This window comes from Opisthocomus hoazin, chromosome 7, assembly GCF_030867145.1.
Source record: "Opisthocomus hoazin isolate bOpiHoa1 chromosome 7, bOpiHoa1.hap1, whole genome shotgun sequence".
NCBI classification, from domain to species: domain Eukaryota; kingdom Metazoa; phylum Chordata; class Aves; order Opisthocomiformes; family Opisthocomidae; genus Opisthocomus; species Opisthocomus hoazin.
The window spans coordinates 6,209,806-6,236,113 of NC_134420.1; positions in this window are offsets into that span (position 1 = coordinate 6,209,806).

The following is a 26,308-nucleotide window of genomic DNA, read 5'->3' on the forward strand; positions in this document are numbered from 1 at the left end:
ACAGAAACAAATCCCAACATTTCTTCAACTTTGACATTTCCTGAGACATTTTTATTACAGCTACAGCTAATAAACAAATTTTTCAATATTGGGCAGTGGACCCTGAAAGCATGGTCTGACCAGATGGGTACAAGCATACAGACAAATAAATAATTCAAGATAAATGAGGCTTCATGGCCCCTGCAGGAAATGAGTGGCAGATCTCATGCTCAGAGCATTAACATGACATGAATTCAAAAGGCTTGAAATTTATGTGGACCGTTAACACTGCACACATGTGCACAAACACATGCAATTTCTTAATCAGTCCTGGCTCTGTTTTCATGTACCAGCCCCAGGTCAGAAAGGGTGAATGCTTCCAATCAATATCCAGTTGTTAGAGTAACAGCCATGTCCGTTCTGGATGGCTGAGTGGGTGAAAACATGTTTGTTCTACTTAATGTGACACAGTCCCGTCAAATTAACAACCACGATGGCAGAAGCAGGCTTGCTTAATGGGCTGAAGTCAGTTCCACAGAGAATCTATTACCAACACTCAACCAATAGATCCAAAACCTCATTACTAAAGGTTTATTTGCAGATAATAACTAGAAGAACACTTTATGTACATAGGCGTTGTCTGACTTTAAAGATACAGCATGCTACATGACTTAGTAAACAGATTGTCTTTAAGTTGACATAACCTCAAGATAACATCTGTATGTTATGTGAGTAGCAGAGTTATTTAACCAAGCCCCTGTTTGGTTAAACTACAATAGGTACTCACCTCGTAAATGCAAAGAATTTCTTTTTCCTGCTGTGTGTCAGTGGTACCTGTACAGGATATGTAAGAAAGCTGATCCCCAAGGTGTGAGCCCTAATCAAGGTCTGAACCACAAAATTCTCTCCCCTGTGCATTGCCAGAATGGAGTAATGGAGAGTGGTTAAAAGTTGGCTTCAGGCTGGACCAACTCTTTGCTGCAGACATGCAGAACTCCTTGCCATGCAGTAGTAAAATTCTGATAAACAGATTACCAGATTCTTTTCCCTTTTCCATTCCTGTGAGAATTGAGAATGACGTCTAGTTGTAATGGACAGCAAAGTCAATCACAACCATTCAGAAAAACTCCTTTTAACCAGATATGACCGGAATTTGTCTTACTTGGTAGCGCTTGATGCTCAGATATGAGAGATCAAACTTTCTCAGTTAATCTACTTGTAACAAAGAAAGGATTTTTCTTTACTCGACTCCTAAGCAGTGGATAGAAAATTTTGGATAGGAATTTCATATTTACTCAGTATGATAGAGTCTATATTTTATGAAAAATATTTATACTGGTAGGTGGCATAGGATGAATAGTTTTCTGTTTCCCAAAATAAGTATTGTTTTTCATATGGAAAGCAGAGTGCTGTTGAAGTGGTAATGTAGCAGGTGAAAGTGCAGCTGGGTTGGCAGGCGGACCTGGCAGTGCTAAAGGAGCCCATGCCCATGGTCTTAGTCTGCTGCCATAAGGATGCCGTGATGCAGCCCAGATACTTCTGCTGTGCAAGAGAGAGGAAGAAGGACAGAGCTGCAGAGCGGGGTTTACGTTTCCTATGGGGATGGAAAGGTGAAGATGGCAACCGAAGTTTGAGGGGGAACCTTTTTCTTCCCAAAGGGGTACCATAGCCAGTCTGGCTTTGTAGAGCTCTGAGCATTCTGCTCTCCTCGGCTATCTGCCGCCACTGCCAAACGCTTACTTTGCCTTCATGTAGAACTAGTCCTGAGCATTCCCTTGTGTGAAGGACAATTTTACATAGTTCATAGCCTTGACCATTCCTGGTTGATTTCCACTGGGAAATCAAAATTCAGCAGATATTGCAAGATTAATTCCCTGCCACATTTCAAAAAACATACTGTTAACTACAGAAAGGCTTAGAAATTCATATGGGAAATCTTAATATTATTGTACCTCCACCTGACATCGCTCGCTGTAGTTTTAATTTTTGCTTCTAAAATCTGTAGACTACATTAGTAATCCAACACTAAAAAAACAACCAAAATGAAAGTTTAATGGAATAATTAATTTATGAGAAGATCTAATAAAGGAAAATGTTAGGCCCACATATTAAATTCTCCTGTAAGCAGGTTTGAAGGAAGTGTTTAATCAAATTTGTTCAATAGAAAACCATCCAAATTGTTCCACAGAAAATCTCATTTTCAATTATTTTTATTGTTATTATTCTAGCAAAAGGGTCTGCTTTCTACAGAAACCTCAGAATTTTAACTAAAAAAAAAAAAATTAGACGCGTGAAAATGGAAATATTTTGGCTGCAGCTGAACATCCTTTGATTAGGAGATGCTGCCAACTGAGAATTACAGGATTTGGAGTGCAGATGTTTGTTTTGTGCGGTAGTGAGGAGGCTGAGACAGAAAAACAGATCACAGTCACTTAGTGGTCTCTGTATGTACCTAGGCAGAGCAGAGAGATGACCAAAGGTCTGTAAGAGGTCTTCAGTTACTCCAATTTCTTTATACATTGGAACAAAAACTGCTAAAATATTGCAGTTCTGCAATGTATGCTAAACTAGGTGTATTTTTGAAATCTCACAAAATTTAGTGATGGTAAATTAAGGTTTGGGAAGGTTTAACCCAACTGTGTCTCACTAATCACAGAATCACAGAATCACAGAATGTTCGGGGTTGGAAGGGACCTCTGTGGGTGTGTTTCCATCACATAATTTGTTTAAAATACAATTTTCCATAACTAAAAAAATTCTTAATTTTAATCAATCAGTCAGTCAAATTAAACAATCAAAGCTTTGGCAGCTTCTTGATTTCACCCCTAACAATAGTTAATCAAGAAAAGCAAATAAAGCTTCATTTAAAAGATAGAGCTAATTATTCTAACATTTGGCAGAACTCTCTAGGGATTTTTCCTTAAATTTCTGCTGTTAAAAGTTCTTATACCTCCTAAATCCCAATTTAATTATCTCTCTGCTTGCCAGACCTTGGAAGACATACTTGAGTCTTTTTTATTCAATTTACACTTGCCTTTGAGATTTTCAGCAACACGCCCCTACTAGCTGTCTGCTGGGGAGCTATCAATGCTGCCCATTGCATTCATACAAAAGTCAGACAGGAAAAAAAGAAGAAGAAAGGAAAAAACCTCGTAATCTTTCTAATTTGGGACTTACTGCATGAACATATGGAGGTGGGCTCAGTTCATATCTGCAATTTAGGGTTAGCTTTCATCATTGAGGTGTAATCCGCATCCAACAATTTGCAGCTTTATATGTCTCATGCTAAATTTCCAGTTTGTCAGGAACTCTTTTAAGTGGATTAAAGATTTAGGGAGGTGAATGCAAAGAAAGGTAACAGACTTGGGGCAAAACCCTGTCCTCGTGAACTTAGTCAGATTTTATTACTGACTTAAGCAGAAAAGGAATCTCATCTGTCTGGTCTGCCATTTTCTCTTGTTGTGGCCTCAGCTGCATCCCTTGCCAGGCATCACAGCAACAACAGCCTGTGATCAGAAACTGAGGAATAAAACAGAGAGCTTCAAATAGTTTAGCCAATAGGTAAAAAAATAACACCTTGGGATTTCAGCACGAAAATGAATGATGAAGCGCAAAGTGTTATGAAATGGGCTGGGAGAGTGTCTATTTTGGCAGCAGGGGAGCAAAAAAGCTTGCTATTCTGTGACATGTGTCAGTCAAAAAGAGGACTTTTTAAAAGAGATGACAGATACTTGGATACCTCTGCCTGGTAATAAAATCCTCTACATCTATCAGCACCAACAAATCAGCTAGAAGCAAGACGGAATCAGATCATCTTCTGCTTAAAAAGAAGGTATAAGGAAGAGTATAAGAAAAGAGTTTGTAGGGTAAGAGAATAAACAGCATAAAATTCATGTGTATGAGTAGTCAGCAATTTTTGCATATTTGCCTTTTGATCTTAGTAAAACATTTTCTTGTTATATGTCTAAGATGATATATTCATTCTAAGATCAGCTGCATTATGAAGAGTGTTTCCAGCAGGTCAAAGGAGATGATTCTTGCCTTCTGCTCAGCAAAGACGAGACATAACTGGAGTCCTGGGTCGAGTTCTGGGCTCCCCAGTACAAACAAGACATGGAAATAACTGGAGCCAGTCCAGTGAAGGGCCACAACCATGACTGAGGGATTGAAGCATTGGTCACACCAGGAAAGCTGCCAGACCTGGGGTTGTCTAGGCTGGGAAAGGTTCTTGGGGCATCTCATCAATGTGTGTAAGTGCTGGGGTGGCGAAGACAGAAGATGGAGCCAGATGCTTCTCAGTAGTGCCCAGTGACTAAAGAAGAGGCAATGGAAAGAAATAAAAACATAGGAAATGCTATTTAAACTTAAGAAAAAAACTGTTTACCGTGAGAGTGGTCAAACACTGGAACAGGTTACTCAAGAACGTTGTGGAGCCCCCATCACTGGAGATCTTCAAAATCCAACTGAGTAAGTTCCTGCTGCATAGAAGGTTGGGCTAGACGATTTCCAGCAGTCCCTTCCACAAACAGCCATTCTGTGACTTTGTGATTTTGTAGGGTAGGCATTTACAACCACCTTTCTGTATAACTGCTATTGCAGTAAGGAGGCCCAGGCTAAACACAGACCGCACTGTGCTCAGTCCAAGGCCTGAATTTAGATGATCCCGGGTTCAGAATCTCCCATCACATGGAAAAAGTTGTCTGCTGTTTTAACTAGGCAGAGGCACAGAAACTCCTGCTGCTGCAAGGATGTTAAAGCAGCACAAAAGAAAGTTGGATTAAGTAAAATACGCAGGGGTTATTTGTAAAGGAGTATCACTGACACATTTCTGAAAATAAGGGCCACAGCAACGATCCGAGGGCTGGAACACCTCTGCTAGGAGGAAAGGTTGAGAGGATTGGGGCTGTTCAGCCTGGACAAGAGAAGGCTGTGGGGAGACCTTAGTGCAGCCTTCCAGTACCTGAAGAGGCCTGCAAGAAAGCTGGAAAAGGACTTTTTACGAGGGTGTGAGTGATAGGATAAGGGGTACTGGCTTTAAACTAAAAGCAGGTAGATTTACATTAGATATTAGGAAGAAATTCTTCACTATGAGGGTGGTGAGGCCCTGGCACAGGTTGTCCAGAGAAGCCATGGCTGCTCCCTCCCTGGCAGTGTCCAAGGCCAAGTTGGACGGAGCTCTGAGCAACCTGGTCTGGTGGAAGGTGTCCCTGCTCATGGCAGGGGGGTTGGAACTGGATGATCTGTAAGATCCCTTCCAACCCAAACCATTCTATGATTCTATGACATGAAAGTAACCACCAGTCTAGAAGACCTAGAAAGCACATTAAACTGATTTAATTTAATTTCAATACAGAAAAGAACTGCCACTGATTCTTATCTATAATCTATCAGTTTATAATTATTTAGTTATTTCTTCTTTCTTATATCTTTCTAAAGGCTGGCTTCCCCTCTTGGCTACTTCATATGAAAATAAGGTTACAAACATCTCAGCTGTTTACTAAGTGCAGAGAGCACAGGTGTGTATCAGTTTCAGCACTCACCCAGGACAATTTTCTTGCCTATAATATGTGGGTTCACTGAATGTCAGCAGAAGATTGAAAAGGGAAATGGAGGCTCTACCTGTGCAAAAGAGGGTATTCAGAACAGACATCTGCCATCCTTATACAGATGTACAGCTTCAGAGAAACAAGAGAATGCGACTTCTCTTAGGATGTCCATGCTTAAGAGAAGGAGCTCTTAAGAACCCCAGCTTAAACTCTGAATGTAAATTATTTTCTCAAAAAAACCCACTCTTTGCCTTTCCTAACATCACAACTTCTCCCTTGGAGAGGTGAAAAGCAAGGGCTGTAGCCAAGCAACAACAAATAATCTTTAGGACTCCTTCCCTCTTCAAAGAAAAACAGAGCCTCAACCCACACCACCCCATCCCTTCCTCATCAACGCAGGCAACGCACAGCTCAGCCTGTGTGCAAACAAGCTAAAGCCTTTGTGTTTCTTTGTTTTTCCAAAATAAATAAACAAGATCTATTAATAGATTAAGCTCTTTTAATATATTTGGAAATCCTCCTTTCATCAGAATACAGCAAGGATGACAAGCAAACTGCTAGAAAACATAGTCTGCTCAGACTGAAAGACTGAAAGCACTTTAGACGATCATAGACAAAACTTTTGTGCAGATTCCTGCATGATTCCCCAGGGCAGTAAACCTGGAACTGTACAATTAGTTGAGTTGCTGGTTTACTAGAAAGAAGTAAGTTTCAATAAAAATAAAAAGGTTAGATTCTCAAAAGAGAAGAAAGTTCCCACATAGTGAAACTTTGAGTTTTAGATTTAAAGTCAATTAACTGATTGAAACAAGACATGATGGTAAGTCTTTGGAAAAGTCAGGTTCTTCCCCCCTTACCTTTTCTCTCCCTCTTTGGCTAAAAGAGCTAAACGAAACTACATGCCAAGACACAAAGCATTGCCACGTGTACATGTGTCATTAAATGAGATTAAATTTGCTCTAGTGGAGTCATACTCATGCCTATCCATGCAGGAATGCTTTGTTTTCCTAGCAGGCTCTAGTGCTGGCCCTGTTTGAAAACAAAAAGGCTCACAGAAATAGTTTCATAGAGGTTATGGAGCATTATCTGTTACCTCTTGGCTTACCAAATGAAAACACAAGCTATTTCCCATTTAACTATCTGCCCATAGCCATTAGTCCTGCAGGCAAGACACGTTCCTCCCTCTTCCCCTTTACCTCTTCTGATTAAAGGACCTTAATGAAACAGCTAGTGTTAAACCTTCAGAAAAAAAGATGGTCAGCAATAAATTGTGATTTTAGCAAATGCTGCCACCTTGCAGCAGATGCTTCAGGACAGAGGACACGCTGCCTGTCTTCTCTTGACTCTGTTTTCTTACTTGGAGCTTGGAGGACAACAGATCTGAATTGCAAATGGTATTCAGAACTGTTGATGAAAAACATGAGCTCTCTCTCTACATATATACATAAAGCTGTGTAACAACAGCTGTCAGCAGGCGTTATAAGAGTGTGCTTTACAGCTAAATGTCTGAATCTTCCTGCCACATATGAAGAGGAGAATGCTGTACACAGAGAAACTAGTACAGACACTTGTTGGTAGCAGTATGTAAATGCATTTCTCCATTATCAAGGCTCTACGCAGAAAAATAAATAGCTAAAACACTCAAATAACATTTTTAATATTTTTTCCATATGCAAAAAACTGCTATTTACTTTCAAAATTATCTTTACTGTAAGTTGAGGACAGGTAGGAGGAAAAGAAGGGAGGAAAGATTCACTTAATATTAATTTGCAGAACTAGCTTTGTTTATAACATGCCGACTCAAATGGGTGTAAACGAGTAACTGCTTCCAAAGAAGCACTTTCCTATAAATAAAGTAATTAATGCAGCTAAAAAAAATATAGCGTAACCATTAGGTAGCTCACACACTATAAACAATTCTTTCCACTTCAGTTGCTTGACTACCTTTTGACATTCACTGCTATATAATAAAGTAAGAAAGGATGTAATTCTGTTAATTGATGATCAATACAGCCTGCATTATATTTGACTCCACAGTTTTCCATAATAATTTTATCAATTACTGAGTGGCATTTTCCTTCTCCCACAATTTACTTGTAAGTAACACCATATGTCACAACATATTCAGTGGGCAATTATAAAGGGAACATAAAAAAACCCCACCTCAGATAAATGTGTTATTCTCAGGGTTTCAGTATAGCCAAATAAATATAATTAGGAGAAATCTAACCTGAAAGGCATTTTTTCTTGCTTAAATTCTCTCCCAGAGGACTGGCACAACTTTTCACTGGAAGTGAGTAGAGATGATGTGATGAATGACAGGCCAACAACTTAATTTAACCAGAGAGGTAAATTTGTTATTGTCAGATACGCAGCTTTACCAAAGTCCCATCCAACCCACACATTATCTCAGATAATCACTGTAAGATGTCTCAGGTGAAATATCTCAACCTTCAGAGATAAGAGAAAATTACAACTAACGTATACTGCTCTAGATCTTTGCCGTGCAGATTCCACAGGACATAACCTGATTGTATTTTGTTTCAATCAATTCAAACTGATTTCATGACAGCTGTGTGGCAAGCTGTTGGTATACGGCAGTTCTCTTCAATTATATATATTCCACCCTGGTATAGCCTCTTTATATTTTTCACTTGCCTTTTGGTAACATTTTGCACTTAGGAAATAATTCACGGTGAATAATTTACTTAACAAATTTAGGTGATACAGACAGAACCTACACAAGGGCAGAAGAGCCTGTCTTTTGGGAGCAAACAGGAGAACTGGAGCATAAAGATATCTTTTTGCACCAAGTTTATTCATAGATCTGTAAGAGTGCTCACTATATGAAAGTACAGACTGTTTGACGTACTTTCCTATGATCATCTATAAGTACAACACTGAAAAAAAATCTGGAGACTGTTAGCGGTAATTATATCTATTCATCTAAAGAAATCATTGCTGTCCCTCAGGTAGATGTGTAGAACTTCAGAATCCAGACAGGCCTCTAAAAGCCTGTGTAGCTTTACCTAGATATGTGCTGATGTCAAATGGGTGCTTAAGGACTTTGTGGACAGACTTGTGCTGGCTTTGAACTAGCTGATCCAAACCCACGTGGCAGTGTGCTTGAGGAAGTGGTGAACACAAAATGCATTGCAGCTCTATGTAAATACGTGGTTAGCTTGAGTTTGGTTGTGTGTGTGGTAGGATCTTGCAACCAGTACTCAATCCAGAATATCTGAAATTGTTGACTGTCATGTGAGCATGCTCTCAGAATTAGTCAGAGGAATGCAGCAGCTTTGTGAGAATAAAGAGGGTAGAGAATGTGAGCAACATTTCACACTCCCTACTGAGATATTTTTTTTGGACGATGAAATACAACTTAGACTAAAAGAAGGCAATTTTATCTAATTGCTGTGGTTCCCCCTGCCTTTACTGGCTTAGATGGTATCCGTGGGAGCTGGCATTGATTCATTCTCTAGGCTGCAATGAGAAGAGGAATTATTTAAAGTTCTTTCGCATGACTAACGCAGCAGAAAAAGGCCATTAGTGCAATTAATGTTCATCACTGTCATTATCCTTACAAAAGTCTCCATAAAATAATTAGAAAACAATATCATGGGACATCTTTGGCCCAAAATGTTATCTTTAGCTTTGTGTGTGCAAAAACCCTAAAATCTCCATCTGGTAACAGCAATGGAAGCTTTTAAACCAGATTTTGGATTCAGAAGGTATTACCCGTGTGAGCTTAAACATCAGTGGATGTGTAAGCTTTACATTTTAGTTTGCAACTTTACCAACCAAACCCACATTCATCTACGTTATCTTTTCTGTAAGTAAGAATGATATGCAGTGATTGCAATCTAAATAATCTTCCAGGCTATTAAAGGGTGGCCTCATGTTCTTGCTGTTCACTGAGTAAGGGCAGGGGTCAGTTTGAAGATCAGTTATGCCAGTAGTCATGCACCAGAAGAGAAACGAGTCTCCTGAAGACAGAGAAAAGAGGGCCTTAGCACTACTTCCCTACTTCTGGGTGCAAGCACGGGGAGGAAAGTACCTGTGTGGAGGGGATGATGGGCACAAGACTGGAAGAGAGGAACGTCTCTTGGAATAAAATAGAAAATCATGCTCAGCTTGTTAATATTCTATACCATCTTTTTTGCTTTGCTTATGGAGTTCACTCTGAAGGTGTGAAGATGACTAATATGAATCCTTTTTAAGTGTAACAGATGGTACAGACTTTCTGTAAGGTGTCTTAAGATGATACAGTGATACTGAAAATAAGATGACTAAATGTTTTGGGACTCAAATCACCAGACAATTTTCTCCGCAGGAGTCAAGAAAAACAAAAATTCAGAAGTGATACACGCATTTTGTCATGAGATACTTACTCTCATACAAGATCCTATGCCTTTTTGAGGCACTATAGATATGAAAAATGACACATTTCTTCAGGTCACATTTGATTCCAGTGAAGAAGAAGCTACATACAGAGAAATGCAGTGTATCAGGGGATGCATGTCACTGGTTATACACAGTATCTAAAGGATACTGAAAGCCTCCTGCCTTCTAAGAAGGCTTAACCACAGAGCCTATTGAATGTCGCTCCCCCTGGATTTCCCAGAACTTTCCAATATCATTAGGAGGAAGATTCAAGAGGAAAAAAGCCAGCACCAGTTCATCCCATCCTACTGCAAACTAGAGTGACTGGCTCAGCTTACACCTGCAGCCGTGTGAATACAACAGGGTGGAGGCTAAGGAATTTTCCCAGTTTGAAAAAATACATTACAGTTTAGAAGAGGAGATAGCCTAGGTCTCTGGCAGAATTGGTGGTAAGCACCTTTCTACCTTGGTATATAGAACCATAGAATCACAGAATCATAGAACGTTTTGGGTTGGAAGGGACCTTAAAGATCAGTCTTCCATTTTCATGCAGAGGTAATAAACATGTTGATCTGCTCCATCACTTCTGTGTATGTTCTCAATTGCTATATAAATAAAACCAGGAAGACCCACATGACTACACAGTCATAATTCACCAAGAAAAATAATTCTGCAGACTTAGAGCAGAAAAATATCTACAAATACTGAGAATGTATCCCAATGCTCCAACACCTCTGGAAGCAAAGCTGCATTAGAGAAGTACCTACTTTTCTTCAGTCCTTACTGCTCATTTCTGCTCTCCAAATCAAGCAAGCTACAGCAAGGGTTTGCAAGACTGAGTTTCAAACTAGATCAGTAATGTGATCCAGGTTTAAAGAAAGAAGAATAAAAGAGTGGGAGAATACATGGAGTAATATGATTTTGTGAATAAGACGCTGACTTACGACTCAAATATCTATTCTTTTTGGCCTTGCCAGTGCCCTGTCTTCTGACTTTAGATAACTTACTTCCTCTCGGCCTTAGTTTTCTGTCTGCACAATAGGAGAATAATTTTCTTTTTGTAAAATACTTCTAAATCTATACATGAAAAATGCTTTCTAAAATCCAAGTTCTCATTTTAATGAGTTTAAATTTTACTTAGTGTTTGTTCTAAATTGTTTCAGAGGACAATTTAAATGTGAATTAATGTCAATATTTAATTATTTATTTTAGCTGATATACGTTCTCAAACGGATTTCTTTTTTCTTTCCATAGTAAAAAAGGGATTTTCTCTGCATCTGTCAGGTGCACAGAAGAAATTTCTGTTATTAATAATTTTCAGGATAAAGAAACTAGCTAGTTATTGACGAATTGATAAACTTTTTGAGATTGAAACTCACTTTTTTTTCTGTGTAACAGCAAGCTAAATAGAGCTATGATCTCAATTGGGAGCTTTGTCCACTTTATGAAATAATACTTACATGCCTAATAGATGATTTAATACTCTATTTGGCTATGGGTGGAAGAAGATCTTATTTTTAATTAGTTATTTTGTGAAATCTTGGGGTAGATATCACTGTTCTTTTCTACAAGCTTTTAACATGAGTATAACAATGCTGTGTTGGGAAGAAAATGTATTTTTCATCCCCTTGAATTAAAATTCAGTAATTCTTGATCAATATATTTCAATAGGACAAAACAATGCTAGGAAAAAAGAGCAAAGAAAATGGGATACGAAATCAGGTGAGTCCTGAAACAAATTACAGTGTTTAAGCTAACTACAAACACACACTTCTTACACAGCAGAGTTGTGAAAAAGCCCCAATCTCAAAACTCTTGTTTATGAGTAAAACTTTGAATATATGAGTAGTTTAATTCCTTTAGGACCCCAGAAACAATAGTGCAGGTTGAAATTAGATACCTCCAAGTGAAATCCTGGCTCCACCCTGAATGCTCTGTGCATTGCCATTCTGAAAGCCAGCATTATGATCAAGAGCATAGGCAATGCTTGCAAAACTGGTGCTTTCTTTTGTTTGGCTCGTGGACCCATACCATGGAAACTACGAAATCATTAAGTTCTCTGTGGTTAGACAACATAAGAGATACCTGAACTCTAAGTATAGCATGAAACTGTTTGAAGAACTCCAAAAAGGAGATATATTTTCACACCAAACAAGCAGAGACAGAAAAGGGAAACAATTTATGACATAGCTACACAAATTTTGACTTATGTGAAATAACTGCTATGCTGCTCTAAAAATCTAACAAATGTTGCAAAAACAATGAAAACCTGATTCATAAATCCCCATTCTGAATTTCACTAGGTACTTTTTTTTTTCCTGGCAGATCCTGATTCTTTATTCATAATTGCTTGGAACTGATGGGCTGGCTAATCAAGAGACAGTTTATGAATCATTAAAGGTAAATGTATTCTCAGTGTTCCAATTTTCATTCACTCATTCACTCACCAGAAAAAATGGGATAGATGTTCATTATTTGGTATTGTCTCATTTCTTCATTTTTGAAGAAGACAGTCATTTAAGGGAATAAAAAAAAATGTTTTAAGTTACCACCCTAATAACAGATAGTTAAAGAGCAGATTCTCACATGTTGTAAATCAAATTTATTCCATGTATATAGTAATTGTCAGGATCTGCACAATGAGAATAATTTACAAGCAACAAACTAAAGACCACTTTCAAGTGGTATCTGTGTCTGGTGACTACCAGCAGGTGAGAGTTCACAGGAGTTGATATCAATTCACAAAAGATATGTTTAAAAAAACCCCAAGCTAATATGACAGGAGCTATTATTCCCAATTAATAGTTCAAACAGATGCACTTGAAACTAACATTCAGAACAAAAAACCATATCAAGTGCTGTACTGATTGCCTTAAATGCTCTATCTAAGGGCAAAAGCTGCTGCCAGTGATGGTCAGTTAAAGATATTTAAGGAGCAATATAAGAACAGAATGTACAGAGAAAATCCATTAAGGAACTTTTCAAGGACTGTAGAGGAACACTGTGCACAACTTCTGTGATGATATATTTGTATTTACACAAGTTTAGGACCTAGTCCAGCCTGAAACAACAAGCTGTCAAAAGTGGAGAAATGCAGCAGTGTTCTGCTGTTCATATTTCTCCCCCAAAATGCATTGAGTTTTCTCGATTTGAAAACAAACAAACCAAACCAAACCAAAAACTGTTTCACCACAGTGCAAGGATCTAATAAAGTTTCAAAAGTTCTTGAAGTGCTTTCAAAAAGAACAGAAAAAAATTTTTTTCTTTTCCATTTAAGCGTACCTTGACAGAGAAGTTGCTAACTCAAAATGTCATGTCTGTGGTGCTCTCAGGCCCTCTGTGAACTTCAGGGCAAAGTGAGAGAACGTATACTCTTTGGTTCTTGCCACCAGCATTCACGATATTGGACCAAAGGAGATATCAGGTTGGAACGAACAATCTTCTGCAGGCTGAGAAGAGGATTTTGAAAGTCAATTGGCACATGTTCCTACCAACTGCCCTTCAACGCCCTGTAGAGGAGAACATGAGCTGAATAGCAATACTACGTTGCGTCTCAGAAAAGACAAAACTTGGAGAAACAGCTGCAGAGCCGTTGCCCAGAGCAATCGCACACTGAAGGGTCAGGTGCCATGTCGGGTGGCGTACCGAGACAGCAGCAGAGAGCAGAGCAGCCACGGCCGCTTGGCGAGCAGCGAGCCTGTGTGTTCATGGCATTCTGTTCTTTGGGTTGTCTGCCAAGAGTACGAATAACCTTTAAGGCCAACACCATTAAACCATTTCTTGGAAAGCGTTACTGTGGTTTGCTGTAGTAAGCCAAGTTTAGACTATATCTGCGCTGCGTTTGTGAGCACATGTGTTGTAGTAATCTTTCAGAGTAATGCATTGGCAGCAGTGGGAGACATTTTATTTTTACAATTGCTGGTGCAGTAGAAGCATATTCGTCTGCACTTAAATACGCTTTATGGTTATTCACATTAGGGGCAAATTTTCAAAGAGCTGCTAATGTTTTTGGCCAGGTATGCCACTGCTTTTCTTGGGAACCGCATGTGTTAAACTGAGCAACGTGCTTTGAAAAACATACATATGCTTTCTTCCTCTGAACATTCAGGAATGTCTGATTTTTTTCCCCCAAATTGTTAAAGCAGTTAGTATGACTGACAGTTAGAACGATGTGCTGGGAGAACTCTGATTCTGTGGTAGAAGTGACAATGGCTCTGTGCCACCGGAGGATCCTCTCCAGCCTGGGGAATCCTCCCATGGTGCGGTTCAGAGGCCGCTTGGCATCGCTGAAGCAGTGCAAAGCAGTCTGAAGGGTCAAAGAGCCAGGTCCAATTGTAACAGTCAAAGAGAGATGTTCAAGACTAACAAGGTGCCCTTTCCCCTTCCCTCTCTTTAAGTATGCTCTCTTCCCCCCAAATAGTCATATTTTTATTTCAGAGCTTTTTCCTTTCGAATTTGTATGCTTGAGAAGAGGTCTAAGCTGATATTAAAATGTCCTTTTCCAAGCTGGATGGCCCGCCTTCAACAAAACAAGAGTATATATTCCATGCAGGCCCTTTGGTGCTCCCGTTGGCTTCAGTCCTGCAGAAACCCTGTCAACTCCAATATCCTGTCAGTTCACAAAAGGAGAGCCAGCCAGCGCAGCAGAAGGACTGGAGCAGGGACTGTGTCCTCCTGAACCACATATGGCAAAACGGCAGCCACCACAGGTTCAGAATCCTTATTGTGCTGCCCAGCATCCACAGCTTTCCCAGATTATGGGCACATTTTGTGTAAGAGAACTATCAGATCTTGTGTTTGTTCCTATAACAGTGATTAGAAAATGTTTTATTTTATAACAATTATAAAAGCAATAAAAGTGTAATGAATGTTATTATTTCAGTCCATAATTAAATGCACATTTTGCATTTTGGAATTCAAATTGGCCTCCTTGAGACGTAAAAGTCTACTTAAGATATAAAAAGTGCTGGCTAGAAGATGTTTAAGATATATTTTTATACTTTTTGAAAGAAAGTGCTCATTACTTGAAATATTAAGGCAACAGTCGTATTTGCAGAAGAAGGGAGGCAGTCACCACACACATTGAAGGTGCTAGCTCCATTAATTACTGTTTAACATGGATACAGATGCTGCTCTAGGCAATTTTTAGCCAGTATTTGGAAGAAAGGTTCACTTTTAATCATAATCAAATGAGGCATTATGTAAAACCACTCTACAGCAACTGTACACTTCACTCCGTACACATGCTGGTGCTGTTTTTAAAAATAGATTAGGACATGTGTAAGAATCTGCTAGGCTTAGAAAATTACTTTTCTTATCAAAACCTAATGTAGCAGCAGATGGTGAACTGGTTCTAAAGAAGCCGCAGAGAAACCTATACCCTTTTTTCCAGCCTTGCCTTCTGACATGAATCAAGATTTTACCCAGGTAAGTAGAGGGTGGAGCAAAGAGTAATTCCTCAGCAAGCATTTGGATTAATGGAAAGATGGAAGAAATCAATGAAATTGTCATTCAGCTCAGAAAATATGCCAGTCTGAGGAGATTCTGAAAGCTCTCTAGCAAGGCATAATAAATCACTTTTTCTTCTCCAGAAAGAAAGGGAAAAGCGAAAGCTACTGGGGCAGTCACCTGCGAAGGCCTCTAGTTCAATATTGAAAGACAAAAGTAGTTGAACTTACTGATCCATGAGGCGTTTCAAAGAATTTTTTTTCTGTTAAGGTAGCCATTCCTGGTTTAACTACATATGATAGAGCTCAAAGCAGGGCACACAGACTGAAGAGGGAGATTCTGGAAGTCTGTATTTGTAATATAATAATACGATGCTAATATTTTGGATATTTTCACTCAGCCTGTAAAAACAGCTTCAATATAACTGTTAAGCCATATGATACAAAGTACCCATAGGTACTCAGCTGAAGGATTAGGCAACTTGTTTGTATGCTCTTGGCATATTTTAAACCAGCACTTAATCATTCAGAACTAAGAATAAAGTAAGATGAACTTTGTAAGCTTCTCGTGATGCTGAGATAGTAGATTTTGACAAACCTGCTGTTATCCAGTTAAGAGTCTCAAACAAAAGGTAGCACTTTTCTATAGCCTGAGAACCAAAATTCTACAATCTAGTAATGCAGGGTTGCTGCTGGAAAGCCAGATGATAATGCTGAAAATATCAATAGCCAACAATTTCATATCGCTGGACCACTGGAAAAAATAAATGGACATAATCCTATTACAAAAAGGCATTGCTGTAAAGAAATATCACAGATTTCAAAAGACCATAAATCTGTATTCAGGGAAAAAAGACACCAGCTTTCTCAAGCAGCAGAAGTTAGCTGGCACTAGATGTGATCTATGATCTAGTCATGAGAAGGTAGCAGCAGCACAAAATAAACTGCCACAATGTGAAAGAAACCGTTCTTCCTCCTCTCCTACTGGCGTTTCTCTCCTGCATTCTTAATAGCAGAATACTGTCAGCTGCCACAATCTGTACCTGGGCTTTATACATCTCTTTCCTAAATATACAGTTCATTATATAGAACAATAAAACTTGCACCATGTCATATGTTTCTGGGCAACCTAAACCAATACCTCCGCACCAAGCTTCCTTCTGCAGGTTAAGTTAAATTAGGAACCTTATTTATGGTTCATTTACAGTCTCTGGAGATAGAATGATGTGTTGTGGTAAAACTGTTTCAGCTGAAGCTTTGAAGGATGCTGGAAAGGTGACTGATAGAGTTTAATGCCTTCAAGGAATTTTGAAAATCCCAGTCTATTTAAAGAATTACATTATTCTGAAATAAATATCAGACTCTGGCAACATAGGGGATCCACAGATGTGGTCTTCATGTTACTAGGCTTTGTTTCAGGGTAAACTTTTTTTTTTTTTGCCTCTGAACTGCTCTTTTTTCTATCTATTTTATACATATACTTTTGTATCCCTTTGGATTTAACTGTCTTAATCATTTCTACACAGCATTGCATGATTTGCTAATTCAAGGTCTGTTTCCGTGTTGTTTTCGCTCATTCTGAATTGCTTATTCATGCAGGCAGTGCTTTCTCTGAGCTGAATGGCAATAACCCATCACTTCCCTGTGACATCTGCATCTGTTCCCCACCTATACACAGCGACAAAAGTTGGTGCCTATTCCTTCACCTTGATCTCTTGCACGGAGTGCTGCAGTGCTGGAGGGGCTCAAGGTCTGCTCTGTGCAGCAAAGAAACAAACCCTGTGTTCTTCCCGGAACAGATTATTGTTGAGATGAAGAGGTGAAGACACGCCAGTACCTCTTGTTTGCTGCGAAGGTATTGTTGCTTACTTCAAAAAACACAGAAGGGCTTTTTAAAGCAATTGTGGTTAGAGTGTGCTAGCCAGGATGTCGAATACTGAAATTGTCTGCCAGGATATAGAATTCTACAATTGGCTGAGTGTGTGACTAATAGAAAAACATTTTCTTTTGGGTTTTCTTTTTTTGAGAAAGAATTTTTTGTGGGTACTAAAGTATATGATGTATAAAGAAAACCAGCTCTTAGCTAAGGTAATGTGTTTTTTTGCATACTATTTCACAATAGCTAGAGCATTTCAGTTTAAACTTCTAGATACACTCTGCACCCAAACAGTGACTCAGATAGCCTACAGTTATGACATACCAGCAATTACAAAGCAACTGGATGTAAATAAATAAAATGGAGGCTGTAAACATAGCTTCAGGCTCAATGGTCTTTTCATATTTCATCCCCTCATTTTAATTCAATACTAAGCAAAGCATGGAAATGTTTACCTTTGTCTGATTTTTGATTCCCTAAATTTATGTGGAATCATGCACAGATGCTCTGGAAACCAGCCTGGAAAAGCCTGGCATTTTAATTGATCCCAGAGCCTCTTTCTGCACAGCCCCTGCTGCTACGAAGTCTGCTACTTGCTCCAAAGGGGCTGCGCGGTTGCCTAGCCACCGCGAGTGGCCGGTCAAGGTGGAGAAATCCAGGGGAGGAAGCAACCAATCAATTTTTTAATTTCCCTGTGTAAACAGCAGCAAATCAGGATGGATTTTGAAATCTCATTAGTGGAAAGTGAAACGCATTGTGCACATTTTAACATCTGTATTAACTGCATGCAGTGGCTTGCAGACAGAAATTATAAGCCATTGGGTGTATTTCACAAAGCTTATTTCAGAAGACAATCTGAATATGTCATTTAAAACTCGGAGTGTTTTATGGGGAGAGGGAATAATTTTTACTCCTCTATCACTACCATCTCACTAGTTTTAATGTTTTCTTATACAGTTAGTTAATCATGTTATAAGAAATACACTTTTCTTTATACCTGAATGGCTAAATATTGGCAGAGTTAGGAGGATGATATGCAGAATCAAATCCTGATTTAGTCAAATCCTGACTTAAATCAGGAAGATTTAGTACAAAAGGACAAATTATATGCTTGTCCCTAAAGGTTTTCAATTCGTGTTGTCTTGGCATACCAGTAAAAATGAGTGCAAATTCATCAGTGTCATATTTGCAAGTCAGTGAGTTGTGTGACCCCTCCGCACCTTCCTGCACAACAGGGTGGTTTGGGATTGTTTCTGGGGGTTTAATACAGGTTGCCTGGGAGGCTGGCCCTTCCACGTTGTCACAGAAAAGAGATTTTTAAAGGTATTCCACACTTCCTGTTGGATCACCCCAGTAAGTTCCATGGAGAAGGGATCAATGGTCATTTGAAAACACTGACTCGTTGCTAATATCTATAAACACATATATTCTACTGTGCCATTAGTAGTATGCCATTTCTGCCTTTGAGATCCCTACTGCCTTAATGTAGTTCAAAATTTTAATCCAGGTAATGAAGAGTCTTACATAAGCTACACAAAACATCTGATTACCGTAAAATAATACAAGAATTGGCTGTAGTGATATATATGGAATTTAAAAACTATGATGCATGCCACAAGCTATTTACTCCGTAAAAAATTAATTAAAACCAAATATTATATACACATACACAGTGACCTTGCAGGAAAATGGCTTTTGGCTTTTTAGAAACGCTATTTGCACAGTAAAAGTATTAAACATGGACATTAAAGACTTCACAGAATCACAGAATCACAGAATGTTTGGGGTTGGCAGGGACCTTTGTGGGTCATCTAGTCCAACCCTCCTGTCGAAGCAGCGTCACCTACAGCAGGCTGCACAGGACCTTGTCCAGGCGGGTCTTGAATATCTCTAGGAAGGGAGAATCCACAACCTCCCTGGGCAGCCTGTTCCAGGGCTCCGTCACCCTCAGAGGGAAGAAGTTCTTCCTCATGTTCAGACGGAACTTCCTGTGCCTCAGTTTGTGCCCTTTGCCCCTTGTCCTGTTGCTGGGCACCACTGAAAAGAGGTTGGCCCCATCCTCCTGACACCCACCCTTCAGATATTTATAAGCATTTATTAGGTCCCCTCGCAACCTTCTCTTCTTCAGGCTGAACAAGCCCAGCTCCCTCAGCCTCTCCTCGTAGGGGAGATGTTCCAGTCCCCTCATCATCCTTGTAGCCCTCCGCTGGACTCTCTCCAGTAGCTCTTCATCCTTCTTGAACTGGGGAGCCCAGAACTGGACACAGTACTCCAGGTGAGGCCTCACTAGGGCAGTGTAGAGGGGAAGGAGAACCTCCCTCAACCTGTTGGCCACACTCCTCCTAATGCATCCCAGGATGCCATTAGCTTTCTTGGCAGCCAGGGCACACTGCTGGCTCATGGTCAACCTGTTGTCCACCAGGACACCCAGGTCCCTCTCCACTGAGCTGCACTCCAGCAGGTCCACCCCAAGCCTGTACTGATGCATGGGGTTGTTCCTCCCCAGGTGCAGGACCCTGCACTTGCCCTTGTTGAACCTCATCAGGTTCCTCTCTGCCCAACTTTCCAGCCTATCCAGGTCACGCTGAACAGCAGCACAGCCTGCTAGTGTATTCACCACTCCTCCCAGTTTTGTGTCATCAGCAAACTTACTGAGGGTACATTCTGACTCTTCATCCAAGTCATTGATGAAGAAGTTAAACAAGACTTCAGAGATCAATTAATTTTTTTTCACTAATCTTGAAAAGAGAAAGAAACATTAGCCATATTCAGATCCACATGAGTTCTGCCACTGACTTAAAGTCAACATTTCTTCTAAGGGCCGTATCGAAGAAAAGCGAAGGCCATTGCAAAAGTGGCCAGGCTGGCTGATTACTAGAGGTGTGTATGACTGGGGAAAAAGAGAAGAGGCAAAAAATTGAAAGACCCTGTGAAAGGGACTGGGGAAAAATAAATCCCCAAAATAAATCTGACCCTATCTCCATGAGTAAGGCAAATGTAGACTATATAATTCAGATCCAGCAGTCCTTTTGGGAGATAACGCTTGCAAGATCTAATCCTTATACTGTATAAACCCTGATTATTCAGAATGGAAACCAAACCATTCTGGTCACTAATACACCCTGTCAGAGCGATGCAGACTGGCATCTCTGAATGTTATTGCATTTCAAATTATTATTTGGTATTAAGAATAGACATAATGCTCTCCATTACAATCTTTCGAATGCTGTGAGTCATGTTTTTGAACTTCTTGGTGAATTGTCTTCCTATAATCATTAGAAGCAGACTTTGTCTGAAGGCTGTCAATAGGAAAAGATGACTGAAGAAAGGGCCAGAGCAAACTTCTGCAGCACTAAAAATACCATCCCCCTCTCCTTACCCCCAGTCAAGCTCACATGCTTATTGCAACTTCTCCAATGATTTCACTTCACACTCCATCACAAGCCTGAATGCAGATGTCTCCAGATGAAAAGAAAGCACATAAAAAAAAGACTAGTGAGCCAGCAAGAATTCAAACAATTCCAGGACCTGAGCGCCAATGCAGAAGTTGAGACACAAAGCAAATCATCTGGTTTTGCATAACTAGAAGAAGGTCTGGTTTATTAATATCCAACACCAGCCAAAAGCTTGAGCTTTCCAAGTAATTGAGAAGTAAGAAGAATATATTTGATTTAAAAAAAACTAATTAAAATTGTTTAAAAAAATGTTATTCACAGAGTGTGAACTTGAACTGCAGAAAACTTCTTGAAAACTGAGGCATTAAAGGCCCTAAACTGCTTCTTTATTCTACCTAAACTGCTAGTTCATACATATGGGGATTTATACTCATTTAACTGAAAATGAAATTTGGCTCAGGGCTAATAAGTAGTCTGAAAAGACTAATCTAGAAGGCAAATTATTATTTTCATAGGAAGAACACTGTCTATCCCAGATTTTGTAAATTTTCATTGAGTGTGACTGATAAACTGCATTAATCTATGCAGTTGTGCACACCTGATTTTTATATCAGACTAGTGAATGAAATAGCTGTCAGAAATCATATGACCTTTGAAATTATCAATATGTCTAACACAAATGAGCATCTGTATGCTCACATTGGAAAACGTACAGTCACAGGTTTGGCAAGGTGAACAAGGAAAATGATATTTTCCAAGAGCTACAATTATCAGTTATTTGGTACACATATTCCAAACAAATCCACCTTTAAACTACTACGTTCTTACGTAGGGTAACTGCCTCCAGAAAAACAATCTTCAGCTGAACAATAGCCATGCAACTACAGTGTTTATTAGAAGAAAAAGTTCCTGATTCCAACACAGTAAAATCAGACCCCAAGAGCATGACCCCTGTGAGTCCCAAATGAAATATCAGGGATAACTATGGCTTCCTTGAACATTTTATTTTTCATTTTGGCAAGTGGACCTATTTGAAGAAAACTGTAGAGCTACAAGCCCTGAACTATTCTGATAAAAGATAAAGCTACTGCTCCATGTCCCTCCTTGGCACATTCTGTGTCCTGAATCTCTAAGACCTTTCTGAGAAATGGGGGATTGGGTCAGAATTCATCTGCTCTTTTCTAGACTTTAGCTTACTTCACAGCCAGCCCAGTCCACTCTTCTTTTTCCAGCACATGAGACACTGACAAAATTGAATTTGACTAATTTTGCTTACTGAAGTAAAAGCAGGAGGAAAATCCTCAGTGAATTATGGAGAATTTGTTAAACTTCATGTTGGCCCTTTGAAGCTGACTGGCAAATTCTGAACAACTTCACAGATATTAAACAGAACCATGTCAAACTGGACAGCAAAGAATTCCTTCCATGGCCATCCCCAAACACCTTTGCCATCACCCCATTTTGTCATATGGGGAAAGACATGTGTGTTATTATGAGCTATTTTAAAAATGGTTTAAAGACCCCGACAAAACTCTGATATTTAAAGCAATATTTTGCATTTAAAGTAGTGATCTGAGTTAACTGATTATAATAATTTGATCTGTTCTTGATAATTAAATAACTAGAGCCCCAAAGCAAAAAGGATATTATTTACAAGCTGACATTACTTTTATTTTCATTAATTTTCATGGGAAAAAGTGACATCAAATAATACTAGATTTTGTAATAGGCAAAATATTAATAATGAGGGGTTTTATGAGTTGTTGGCTGTTTGAAGAGTTTCCCTTTTTGCTTTGTTTAGAAAAAATGCTTTTTGTTGTCTTAGATATTTCTACAATAAAGTGGATATTACTTACATGTCAGCAGACAAAATCAGTGAAAGTATCCTCAGTAAACTTCCCCTGGAAGGAAAAAAAAATAAAAATTATTAAGCATTAGCTATAATCCAAAAAATCCCTTTTGTTTATGCTGTGTGGCTTGGATTCACCCTACACAGACACTAATTTGACTCTGAAGGTCAATGAAATCTTTCTTTATCAAATATAACTTAAAACTAGCACTTCTATAAACACAGACACTTTCCTGTCCTCATGTTACTCCTCTCAGTTACGGCTTGGAGAGAATAGGGGAAGTGTAGAAAAGGGCTCTAAAGGGATGCCCCATTCCCAACAGGCTATTGTGTCCTTGGCTGCTTTGTTCTAGCCTCCAGCCAAATTGCCAACTTGGAGACAAAACGGTAGTAATTCTCTCTTGCAGATGAAAATCCAACAGGGAATAATAGACTTGCTTGTCTATTGTTTAGAAGACCTTTGACTTCTAGACTCTTCAATCACTATCATCTTAAACTAATTTTCAGCTCATAAGTCAGGTGAGAACAGTGCCACAGGAACACTTGGAAAAATATTTGTCAAGTAGATTTTCAGAACTACAGAGGTTGCTGTTAAAACTAAAATCAAAACTTCTAGGTTGAAACTGATTTCAAACAAAAGAAATATCCATACTAGCACTTTTTTGCTTGAAAGTATTCCTTTACAATGAATGAAAGAGGAGACAAAAATATCTTTTACTCAGAGATCATACAGGTGTCACAGTTCAAGCGTTTATTTTATCATCTTTCAAATAGCACAAAAACCTCTGATATCTTTGATCAGTTCTCACACTTGCAGCCCATCAACTAGTAACAATCTTAAAACAAACTTCTCATTTTAAAAGACTGTTTTTTTGGCACATTCATCTCATTAGGTCTGAAGTGCTATAATGAGGAGTAAAAACAAAAATAAATTTCTCAGAAATCAAAACTTTTGCAGCAGTTTGAGGGACTGCATTTTAGAGTTGCTCTCTTTCCTATTACAAGACCAGCCATCAAATATTTATTCTGTCTCCTACAACTCTTCACACCAGTTTCCCAAATGGATTTTCCACTTCTTTACCTTTTTGTCCGTGCTTAAACATTTATTCTCCTCCCATTTCATTGTGTGCAACCAAAGAAGTGAAATAATTGTGGATGTTCCCCTTTTTCATTGTGGTAAACAGAACGACTCTTTTCATGCTGACAACATACTCTCAAAAAGCTGGACTTTACTTGTTTTAGCAGACATTTGCTTTTTAAAACTCTCAGAGGGCCTGACCATATGTTCAGCTCACATTTATACAGCCTGGTTAATTTAACCCATTAGAGTCTCATAACTGGCTTGAGAAAGTACATTTCATAAGTATACCAGGCTTGTAAATGTAATTCTATAAAACACAAATTAATTTTCAGTGGTAGGACACTCAATCTAGGTTTTCTGTTTAAAATACTTTTTATTTTATAGGAATCGCATAAAGTCTCAGGCCAGAAACAAAGAAGAAATCCACTTAAATCATCTCTCGAACACTGGAGATCCTTTCCATCTTTGACATGGTGATGGTGGAAAATGGACTCTCAAAGTATTTTTATTGATCTTTTGGTAAATCTTGCTTTTCTCACAATGATATATTTGATTAGTATTTGCAGATGTTTCCAATAGTAGCTTTTCTTCTGCTTTCACCATACCGTTTACATAGTCTGGAGCAGCTAGACTCTTGAGAGAGCAAAGGAAAGTGTGGATTCCTCTCAGAACTGTTGGAAGCGTATCTTCAGAGCACAAGAAATGATGGGACTAAAGCTGTCCCTATTCTGATAATTTTGAGACAATTCAGAACTTTGCCAACAAAGGATTCTGAAACATGTAGTGATTCCTGAACCTCTCTTTTCCACTTGTAAAACATTTTGGGCTCCATTTAGCCAAAGGAGAGACACAAGTACCTGGGCTGGGGAAGGGGAGGATAATGCAGAACATCTAAGTCGGGTCCAAGGTAGGCTGAATTCAACGGTGCAATTACTTCCTTTGGCAGGGCTGTCATCATCCCAAAAGTAGGGGTCTCCACTTGTGAGCTTATGATGAGGGAGGCAGGTTTAATACTATGCTGGATCTGGTCTATCATACCGAGGCTGAGATTTTCCAAAATATGCAGTCCTGGCCTTTGTTTCTTTCCATATACTGACTGGAAAGAGAACTAGCTAACACCAAGTGCTTTTAAAATCCTATCCTTTTGTTAGTTTACTTATTCATAAGAATATGACTTTGTCATGTGAAATTAAAGATACTGATTACTTGTTACTATTTGCAGTAACTCCTGCAAATCCAGCAGGCTCTACAAGATGCAGAGGGAAGAACCATTCTTCCTTGGAAGGGCTACAGGACAGAGGGCAAGCAGGTGGAAGAGTGGACATAGCATCTCTGACAAGCAAATGGCTCAGGTAGTAAGAGACTTAAACTATCCCAGTCCTGATAAAAAGCACACTGCAGCCAGTTAAAATCTTGATTTTAGGATTAGGGTCATAATGAATAAATTATAGAGAGATAGAACGAAATATATAACCATTTATTTTTAAAAGTCTTTTAAATTAAAATACAGTTCCTATTACTTTCTGCAGCTGGAAGAAACAGTTCGTGTATGCTGCTGCCCCGTATTTTGGACAATGGCTTTATAGGCTACTTTGTCAGATATTTCTTCTACAAACAAATGAGACAATAGCAACTAAAAAATATTCTTAACCTCCTCAATGTCTCTTATAAGTGGAAAGCAGAAAATCTACTTTATACGAATTTCTTCTTGCAGAACTTCATCCGAAACACTCATTTTCAGAGATGATGTTTCATTTTCTCACCATGCCAGCAACTGGGTAGCAAATCTTAGGTACACGTTCAGGTTACAGTTCTCTGCTTCTTGTACATTGCTTATTCACTGACTTACTCCTCAAAGTAATTCTGCATGCAGGAAAGCATACTATCTTTCCAACCTGTTTTCTCAGTGACAGTACAAATGCATGACAAAAATCTGATCCTAGTCACTCATAAATTGAAGTCCAAATATTTTAACTACAAGGCTGTTTGGAGATTTTTCTAGCCACAGGAGAAATGATGAGACTTGTCATTTAGGTAGCATTCACACCACCTAATTTTGGAGAATTGACTCCCTCTACTTCTATATATGGGTATACACACTCATTTTGGAACCAGATCAACTCAGAAGTTCTCATTTCCTCACTGGTACTATAAAGGGTCAGCCTAACTGAGACGGCTGCATACAGCTTCCTAAAACCTGGTAGCAGGAGTGTTACCCCAGATCTTGCTTGGGGCCAGGAATTGCCTGGAGTACTTTGCTGCCAGCCACAGACTGGAAGCACAACACGCAGCGTGCTCAGCAGCAGGGCAAAGCATGGGAAGACAAAGTGAAAGAAAATAAGTCACCACTCACAAGATTTCCATATCAATTTCTTCATATGTGAAAAATAATGGAATATGGATGCTGCCTCTAATTCAGTCAAGACAGTCAATAGGGACAGCAATTTTTTCATAATTCCTTCAGAATCCAAAAGTAATTCATAGAATCATAGAATCATAGAACACTTTGGGTTGGAAGGGACCTTTCGAGGTCATCTAGCCCAACCCCCCTGCAGTGAGCAGGACATCTTCAACTCGATCAGGTTGCTCAGAGCCCCATTCAACCTGGCCTGGAATGTTTCCAGGGAAGGGGCCTCCACTACCTCTCCGGGCAATGTGTGCCAGTGTTTCACCACCCCCACCGTAAAAAAATTCTTCCATATATCTAGTCTAAGTCTACCTCCCTTAGTTTAAAGCCATTACTCCTCGTCCT